Source organism: Bos indicus x Bos taurus, chromosome 4 (assembly GCF_003369695.1).
Source record: "Bos indicus x Bos taurus breed Angus x Brahman F1 hybrid chromosome 4, Bos_hybrid_MaternalHap_v2.0, whole genome shotgun sequence".
NCBI lineage: Eukaryota > Metazoa > Chordata > Mammalia > Artiodactyla > Bovidae > Bos > Bos indicus x Bos taurus.
In genome coordinates, this window is record NC_040079.1 from 100351052 (window position 1) to 100361482 (window position 10431).

Here is a 10431-nt window from a genome sequence, read left to right on the forward strand (position 1 = left end):
ATGTCAAAATAAGTTCATGTACTGCACTTCATCCTGTTCATGTGACCAGTTGTCTTGCTGTTCATACTGTTCACACTATTCGCTGAACCTAGGGTAGGCAAGGCATGACATAAGAGGCTGGAAGAAGACGCAAGGAGCCATAGGAACTGCAGACACATTTATTCTCTCCTGGCTGGCACAGCAGTCATAACACAGCCTTTCTTCTGGCTGACTTAGCAGCCATAGGAGCAGCCATAACATAACCATAAGGTAGCCATAACATAACCTCATATAACATAACCATGACGTCACTCCAATGTAGGCCCAGTGCAGCAGCAGCCAGGGGTTTCATGGTTTAGCTCATACAGGTGTACCATACGACTCTGGGCTTTTCCAGGTGAAGTTTATATATCAAAAGTAGCCCACGTCCAGGTGAGTATCTTGTGACACACATGTGCAGCACTATAAGTGATCTCAGCTGTTACATAATCATTATTTACAAAACATGCAGCAAGAGCAAGAGGCTGTGGGGCAAGTTAGCCTGACCACACCATCTTGGCTAATTTGCTCTTTCCCTACAGTATACTAATTCAGACTTTAGACTAATTTTCACCAAAACTTGGTATTTTTTTAACCTTTGAACTTTTGTTAATTGTAGATTAAGTCTGTCCCACATACGTGTTCAACCAAAACAGTACTATCCTTGCTATTTATTCTGTGGTGAGCATAGAAGCAATATGTGCCTGTAGAATTAAGGGCCCTGTTGAAATATTTCATTGACAAAAATCCTCAACCTCTGTGTGTCATAATTCAGTCTAAGTGATACACCTCTGAATTGGTAGGGGACTTGGGTCTGAAAAAGTTAGAAGGGGTGTCACAGCATGTCTTTTGGAATAATAAAATTCAGTGTACTGTATTCTCCTAAGTAGCTTCATTTGAACACTAAAGATTTTTGATGATATTTAAAGGGCAATAAAATATGCTCAAAGGAGAGACTAATGAAATATATGTATGGCCCTGTGCTGAAGAAGAGCACAGAGTAACAGTGAAGTTGAGAATAACATTCTTTGGACTTCAAATGTAGGAATGATTGTTATAAATGGAAATGATCTGAGGAGGTTATGAGGTCTTTGGAAGGACAGACAAAGAGAATCTGAGTACCAAAATAGATAAAAGATAAAGTTAGTTGGAATAGAATGTGAAAGAAATGAAAGGGAAGTCAGAAAGAACTTTTTTGCTTTAGTTTCTAAATATCTTGAATGGCAGGCTAGAGATTTTGGATATTATCCCATATGTTACAGGGTTATGATGAAAACATGGTTTGATAAGATTCTGAACTAACGAGATCAAAATGCGTAAAATGGGGTGTGAGACACATGATAAACAAAGCATTGACAAAACTGTGGCTGTATTACACAATAATAGTGGGAGACTTTAATACCCCACTCACACCTATGGATAGATCAACTAAACAGAAAATTAGCAAGGAAAAACAAACTTTAAATGATACAATGGACCAGTTAGACCTAATTGATATCTATAGGACATTTTGCCCCAAAACAATGAATTTCACCTTTTCCTCAAGTGCACACAGAACCTTCTCCAGGATAGATCACATCCTGGGCCATAAATCTAACCTTGGTAAATTCAAAAAAATTGAAATCATCTCAAGCATCTTTTCTGATCACAATGCGGTTAGATTAGATGTCAACTACAGGGGAAAAAAATATTAAAAATACAAACATATTGAGGCTAAACAACATGCTTCTGAATAACCAACAAATCACAGAAAAAATCAAAAAAGAAATCAAAATATGCATAGAAATGAGTGAAAATGAAAACACAACAACCCAAAACCTATGGGATTCAGTAAAAGCACTGCTAAGGGGAAGGTTCATAGCAATATAAGCTTACCTCAAGAAACAAAAGAAAAATCAAATAAATAACCTAACTCTACACCTAAAGCAACTAGAAAAGGAAGAAATGAAGAAACCCAGGGTTAGTAGAAGGAAAGAAATCATAAAAACTAGGGCAGAAATAAATTGAAAAAGAAACGAAGGAAACCATAGCAAAAATCAACAAAGCTAAAAGCTGGTTCTTTGAGAAGATAAATAAAATAGACAAACCATTAGCCAGACTCATCAAGAAAAAAAGGGAGAAGAATCAAGTCAACAAAATTAGAAATGAAAATGGAGAAATCACAACAGACAATACAGAAATACAAAGGATCATAAGAGACTATTATCAGCAACTACATGCCAATAAAATGGAAAACTTGGAAGAAATGGATGAATTCTTAGAAAAGTATAACTTCCTAAAACTGAACCAGGAAGAAATACAAAAACTTAACAGACCCTTCACAAGCACAGAAATTGAAACTGTAATCAGAAATCTTCCAACAAACAAAAGCCCAGGATCAGACAGCTTCACAGATGAATTCTACCAAAAATTTAGAGAAAACCTAACACCTATCCTACTCAAACTCTTTCAGAAAATTGCAGAGGAAGGTAAACTTCCAAACTCATTCTATGAGGCCACCATCACCCTAATACCAAAACCAAACAAAGATGCAACAAAAAAAGAAAACTACAGGTCAATATCACTGATGAACATAGATGCAAAAATCCTTAACAAAATTCTAGCAAACAGAATCCAACAACATATTAAAAAGATCATATATCATGACCAAGTGGGCTTTATCCCAGGGATGCAAGGATTCTTCAATATTTGCAAACCAATCAATGTGATACACCACATTAACAAATTGAAAGGTAAAAAACCACATGATTATCTCAACAGATGCAGAGAAAGCCTTTGACAAAATTTTACATACATTTATCATAAAAACCCTCCAGAAAGCAGGCATAGAAGGAACATACCTCAACATAATAAAAGCCATATATGATAAACCCACCAGAGAAGGCAATGGCATCCCACTCCAGTACTCTTGCCTGGAAAATCCCATGGATGGAGGAGCCTGGTGGGCTGCAGTTCATAGGGTCGCTAAGAGTCAGACATGACTTCACTGTCACTTTTCACTTTCATGCATTGGAGAAGGAAATGGCAACCCACTCCAGTATTCTTGCCTGGAGAATCCCAGGGACGGGGAAGCCTGGTGGGCTGCCGTCTATGGGGTCGCACAGAGTCGGACACGACTGAAGTGACTTAGCAGCAGCAGTAGCAGCAGCAGCAGCATGATAAACTCACAGCAAACATTATCCTCAATGGTGAAAAATTGAAAGCATTTCCCCTAAGTCAGGAACAAGACAAGGGTGCCCACTCTCAACACTACTATTCAACATAGTTTTGGAAGTTTTAGCCACAGCAATCAGAGAAGAAAAAGAAATAAAAGGAATCCAGATTGAAAAAGAAGTAAAACCCTCACTGTTGGCAGATGGCATGATCCTCTACATAGAAAACTCTAAAGACTCCACCAGAAAATTACTAGAGCAAATCAATGAATATAGTAAAGTTGCAGGATATAAAATTAATACACAGAAATCCCTTGCATTCTTATACACTAACAATGAGAAAACAGAAAGAGAAATTAAGGAAAAATTAAGAAATTAAGAAATTAAGGAAATGTTGTTCACCATTGCAACCAAAAGAATAAAATACTTAGGAATAAATTTACCTAAAGAAACAAAAGACCTATATATAAAAAACTATAAAACACTGAAAAAAGAAATCAAAGATGAAACTAATCGATGGAGAAATATACCATGTTCATGGATAGGAAGAATCAATATAGTGAAAATGAGTATACTACCCAAAGCAATCTATAGATTCAATGCAATCCCTATCAAGCTACCAACGGTATTTTTCACAGAGCTAGAACAAATAATTTCAAAATTTGTATAGAAATACAAAAAACCTGGAATAGCCAAAGCAATCTTGAGAAGGAAGAATGGAACTGGAGGAATCAACCTGCCTGACTTCAGACTATACTACAGAGCAACAGTCATCAAGACAGTATGGTACTGGCACAAAGATAGAAATATAGACCAATGGAAGAAAACAGAAAGCCCAGAGATAAATCCATGCACCTATGGACACCTTATCTTCAACAAAGAAGGAAAGAACATACAATGGAGAAAAGACAATCTCTTTAACAAGTGGTGCTGGGAAAACTGATCAACCAATTGTAAAAGAATTAAACTAGAACACTTTCTAACAACATATACAAAAATAAACTCAAAATGGATTAAAGATCTAAATGTAAGACCAGAAACTATAAAACTCTTAGAGAAAAATATAGGCAAAACACTCTCTGACATAAATCACAGCAGGATCCCCTATGACCCACCTCACAGAGTAATGAAAATAAATGCAAAAATAAACAAATGGGACCTAATTAAACATAAAAGTTTTTGCACAATGAAGGAATCTATAAGCAAGGTGAAAAGACAGCCTTCAGAATGGGAGAAAATAATAGCAAATGAAGCAACTGACAAAGAATTAATCTCAAAAATATACAAACAACTCCTGCAGCTCAATTACAGAAAAATAAACGACCCAATCAAAAAATGGGCCAAGGAACTAAACAGACATTTCTCCAAAGAAGACATACAGAGGGCTAACAAACACATGAAAAGATGCTCAGCATCACTCATTATCAGAGAAATGCAAATCAAAACCACAATGAGGTAGCACCTCATGCCAGTCAGAATGGCTGCTATCAAAAAGTCAACAAACAATAAATACTGGAGAGGGTGTGGAGAAAAAGGAACCCTCTTACACTGTTGGTGGGAATGCAAACTAATACAGCCACTATGGAGAACAGTGTGGAGACTCCTTAAAAAACTGGAAATAGAATTGCCATATGACCCAACAACCCCACTGCTGGGCATACACACCAAGGGAACCAGAATTGAAAGAAACACGTGTACCCCAATGTTCATCACAGCACTGTTTACAATAGGCAGGACATGGAAGCAACCTAGATGTCCATCGGCAGATGAATGGATAAGAAAGGTGTGGTACATATACAAAATGGATTATTACTCAGCTATTAAAAAGAATGCATCTGAATCAGTTCTAATGAGGTGGATGAAACTGGAGCCTATTATACAGAGTGAAGTAAGTCAGAAAGAAAAATACCAATACAGTGTTTTAACACATATATATGGAATTTAGAAAGACAGTAACAATGGCCCAGTGGAAACAGTGTCAGACTTTATTTTTTTGGGCTCCAAAATCACTGCAGATGGTGACTGCAGCCATGAAATTAAAAGACACTTACTCCTTGGAAGGAAAGTTATGACCACCATAGATAGCATATTCAAAAGCAGAGACATTACTTTGCCAACAAAGGTCCATCTAGTCAAGGCTATGGTTTTTCCTGTGGTCATGTATGGATGTGAAAGTTGGACTGTGAAGAAGGCTGAGCACCAAAGAATTGATGCTTTTGAACTGTGGTGTTGGAGAAGACTCTTGAGAGTCCCTTGGACTGCAAGGAGGTCCAACCAGTCCATTCTGAAGGAGATCAGCCCTGGGATTTCTTTGGAAGGAATGATGCTAAAGCTGAAACTCCAGTACTTTGGCCACCTCATGCGAAGAGTTGACTCATTGGAAAAGACTCTGATGCTGGAAGGGATTGGGGGCAGGAGGAGAAGGGGACGACAGAGGATGAGATGGCTGGATGGCATCACTGACTCGATGGACATGAGTCTGAGTGAACTCCGGGAGATGGTGATGGACAGGGAGGCCTGGAGTGCTGTGATTCATGGGATCACAAAGAGTCGGACACGACTGAGAGACTGAACTGAACTGAACTGAACAATGACCCTATATGCAAGACAGCAAAAGAGACATAGATGCAAAGAACAGACTTTTGGACTCTGTGGGAGAAGATGAGGGAGGGATGATATGAGAGAATAGCACTGAAACATGTATATTATTGAGAGAGTCAATTCCTAGGCAAATTGATAAGAAGTCCAGGGTCCCCAAGGAGGAGAAAGGGGTCTGGAATTCTCAAGGAGGAGGAAAGGACAAACTTTATTGTCTACATTCCCTGCTGCTGCTGCTGCTAAGTCGCTTCAGTTGTGTCCGACTCTGTGCGACCCCATAGACGGCAGCCAACCAGGCTCCCCTGTCCCTGGGATTCTCCAGGCAAGAATACTGGAGTGGTACAATCCCTCAGTTCAGTCAGTTCAGTTCAGTCGCTCAGTCGTGTCCGACTCTTTGGGACTCCATGAATCGCAGCACACCAGGCCTCCCTGTCCATCACCAACTCCCGGAGTTCACTGAGACTCACATCCATCGAGTCAGTGATGCCATCCAGCCTTCTCATCCTCTGTTGTCTCCTCCTCCTGCTCTCAAACCCTTCCAGCATCAGAGTCTTTTCTAATGAGTCAACTCTTCACATGAGGCGCCCAAAGTACTGGAGTTTCAGCTTTAGCATGATTCCCTCCGAAGAAATCCCAGGGCTGATCTTCTTCAGAATGGACTGGCTGGATCTCCTTGCAGTCCAAGGGACTCTCAAGAGTCTTCTGCAACACCACAGTTCAAAAGCATCAATTCTTTGGTGCTCAGCCTTCTTCACAGTCCAACTCTCACATCCATACATGACTACAGGAAAAACCATAGCCTTGACTAGACGGACCTTTGTTGGCAAAGTAATGTCTCTGCTTTTGAATATGCTATCTAGGGTGGTCATAACTTTCCTTCCAAGGAGTAAGCGTCTTTTAATTTCATGGCTGCAATCACCATCTGCAGTGATTTTGGAGCCCAAAAAAATAAAGTCTGACACTGTTTCCACTATTTCCCCATCTATTTGCCATGAAGTGATGGGACTGGATGCCATGATCTCCGTTTTCTGAAGGAGATCATGGCAACTTTTTCACTCTCCTCTTTCACTTTCATCAAGAGGCTTTTGAGTTCCTCTTCACTTTCTGCCATAAGGGTGGTGTCATCTGCATATCTGAGGTTATTGATGTTTCTCCCAGCAATCTTGATCCCAGCTTGTGCTTCTTCCAGCCCAGCATTTCTCATGATGTACACAACTCAGTTTAAACTCTGCACTAGGGATTATACAAGAGAAGGCAATGGCACCCCACTCCAGTACTCTTGCCTGGAAAATCCCATGGATGGAGGAGCCTGGAAGGTTGCAGTCCATGGGGTCGCTGAGGGTCAGACACAACTGAGCGACTTCACTTTCACTTTTCACTTTCATGCATTGGAGAAGGAAATGGCAACCCACTCCAATGTTCTTGCCTGGAGAATCCCAGGGATGAGGGAGCCTGGTGGGCTGCCATCTATGGGGTCGAACAGAGTCGGACACGACTGAAGTGACTTAGCAGGGATTATACAACAACAATGTATCCTGCTTGAGGACAGTTTCTCCTTCCTGAAAACTTTCTGACTAATCCTGGTATCTTAGAATGTATATTATGGGAGTGGGTCTGGTAGGATCTTTCTATTGTTTAATTCTAATCTTGTTATCCTAAAATGTATGGAGAAGGAAATGGCAACCCACTCCAGTGTTCTTGACTGGAGAATCCCAGGGACGGGGGAGCCTGGTGGGCTGCCGTCTATCGGGTGGCACAGAGTCGGACAGGACTAAAGTGACTTAGCAGTATCCTAAAATATAAATTGTGGGAGTGGGTCTGGTAAAATTTCCACAAACTTGAGACATTCTTTTGATTCATTGTAATAACTAATTAAAAGGTATATAACGCCATTGCTAACACTAGCAAGGGGGTATTCTTTCTGCCTCCTTCTGATGTCTATGTTAGAAGCTTTCTCTGTCTCTTGTATACTTTAATAAGACTTTATTACATCAAAGCTCTGAGCGATCAAGCCTTGTCTCTGGCCCCAGATTGAATTCCTCTCCTCTGGAGGACAAGAATCCCAGCGGCTTTCATGGTTCAGCAACAACCTCTCATTATCATATGTGAAATAGATTGCCAGTCCATGTTCGATGCATGAGACAGGGTGCTCAGGGCTTGGATGACCCAGAGGGATGGGATCGGGAGGGAGGTGGGAGGGGGTTCAGGGTGGGGAACACATGTACACCCGTGGCTGACTCATGTCAATGTGTGGCAAAAATCACTACAATATTGTAAAGTAGTTGGCCTCCAATTTAAGTTAATTATTAAAAAAAAAAAACAAAAACCTGTTGCTGTAGGTGGGAACAAGGATGAAGTGTTAATTCAAACTGAAACTAAGATACCAAGCCTGGGAGCTTAGGAGAGGGCCTTAAGTATGAATAAAAAATACAAATAATATGGATATTGCAAAAGCTGACTAAGTTGGAAGGATACATTGGTTAATTCCATTGATTCTGAGTTGATAATACACACTATTAACAAGACACAAAAGACTCAAGACTATGTAAAGGCTGGTGGGGTGTGAACCTTTTGATTTGCTAACTTTACCAAATTGAGTGTACTACAGCAATATGAAGAATCAAAATCACTCAGAAGTGGTTTATTATTTATAGAAGTATTTTCCTACTCCCTTGAATCACTGCCTGATTTTAGTTGAAATAACGTAACACGAAATGATTATTCAAGTGTCACAAGTAACTGGGCAAATGAACATATGCATGTACAGGCAAAGAGATTGTTAAAGGCATTTATCATTGGAAGATGTACAGTACCTAAATTAGTAGTTGTTTTACTATTTTTTCATTCATTGGAATGCATCCTTTGACATTTCTATTTCACATTACTTCTATATTGTACACCCAAAGATAAAAATTGAGAGAATTAATGATGTTGTGACTGGTGCTGAATTTATTTCTCTAATATATTTTATACATTGAACCACAATTAATTTTGAATTTTCTCTGAATTATTTCAACCACATGATTCTACAAGAGAGATTTTTTGGGGGGAGGATATATTTGGGAGGACTGGTTTTTATTTGACTACATATGCAAAATAAATTGGAGTCTATTTATCTCGCTGCTGTTTGTAGTCTACAGTTTGTTATCTCAAAGTCATTGTTCTAAATCAAACAAGTTCAGAAAGAATAGAGATTTGACAACTTTAAGAGCATTATAGTGACATGCTTGATGACTTTATAGCATATTTCAATAGGAAAGAAAATTACTTAGGAAGAAATTTTTTTTCTTCCTAATCTACCTTTACACTACAACTATAATAGAGACACTATGACTTTATTCTATCTTGGTTCACTTGGAAAAATAAAAGTATATTAAAAAAAAGGTTCTAAGACAAATGTACTACTATTACTGCAGCCCCAGCTATTAGTATTATTTATAATTGCTGCTCCCTTCAAAAAGGAGCTCTTTGCCAAAGGAATCATAAAAGCTACCAATTTTCACTTTTGTAGAGAAGGATTTGTGGATATTAATGTCGCCTTTTGTCACATCTTTTTTATTTTATCCAGCAAAGTAGAGGGAACAGCTAAACTAGGCAGAACAAATAGAAGTTCTTTGACTTGTATGACAGAAAATTCCCCCAGGTGGAAGCTTCAAGCAGCTATAATAAATCTTGATTTAGAGAAGTATATTTCATAATACAAGATATTTCATTTCCCTAAACCACTGTATTGCACACACCTATGAGAGACAAGCAAGAAACATGCAATTTTTATTGACTGATGAAAATAGGACTGATAGTTACTTAGAATTTGAAAAAAAAAAAGTGTGCTAACTTTTGAAATTAAAATAAGCTGTAAATTGTAGGATGGTATTAGTACCTACATTATAGGGTGTTTTGGAGATCAAAAGAGAATCTGTATGAGGTTCTCATCACCATCAGTGTCTCACTGTAGGTATTCCATCAAACTGCCACCAGTGTTACTTCCATTACTACTCACATAGCTCAAGCAACATAATATACTAACTAAAAGTATTTATATTGACATTTAAATGACTTTTATTATATTAAAAGTCTTTATTTAATCAGGGGACAGTAGGACACAACTGAGCCCACACACACATATTCAATTAGAAATCACTTTTTCCTACTCATTTTCACACATGAAGGTGATTTACCATACATTAGAATTAGTGGTACAGTTATCATAAACCTGGGGCTTCCCTGGTAGCTCACTGATAAAGAATCCACCTGCCAGTGCAGGAGACAGGTCCAATTCCTGGGTTAGGAAGATCACCTGGAGAAGGAAAATGGCTACCCATTTTCCAAAAATACCCATTTTCCAGTATTCTTGCCTGGGAAATCCCATGGAGAGAGGAGCCTGGTGGGATACCGGGGGTGGGGGCACGGAAGAGTCAGACATGACTTAGCAACTAAAACACAACAACATCATAAACCTATTTGATAATTTCTAATAGATAAAACCCAACTTTAATTAGCTGAGTCTTCATTCTAAACTTTCCATTCTAGTTTATTTAAACAAACTGTATTTAATCCCAGGAAGAGTTCTCAGTTTATTTGATGAAGATATGCCATCATCAAGTTAGACTATAATGTAGGTGGGGGTTTGGAGAAGCTCTTCACGTAGCCATAGAGGGGCTGG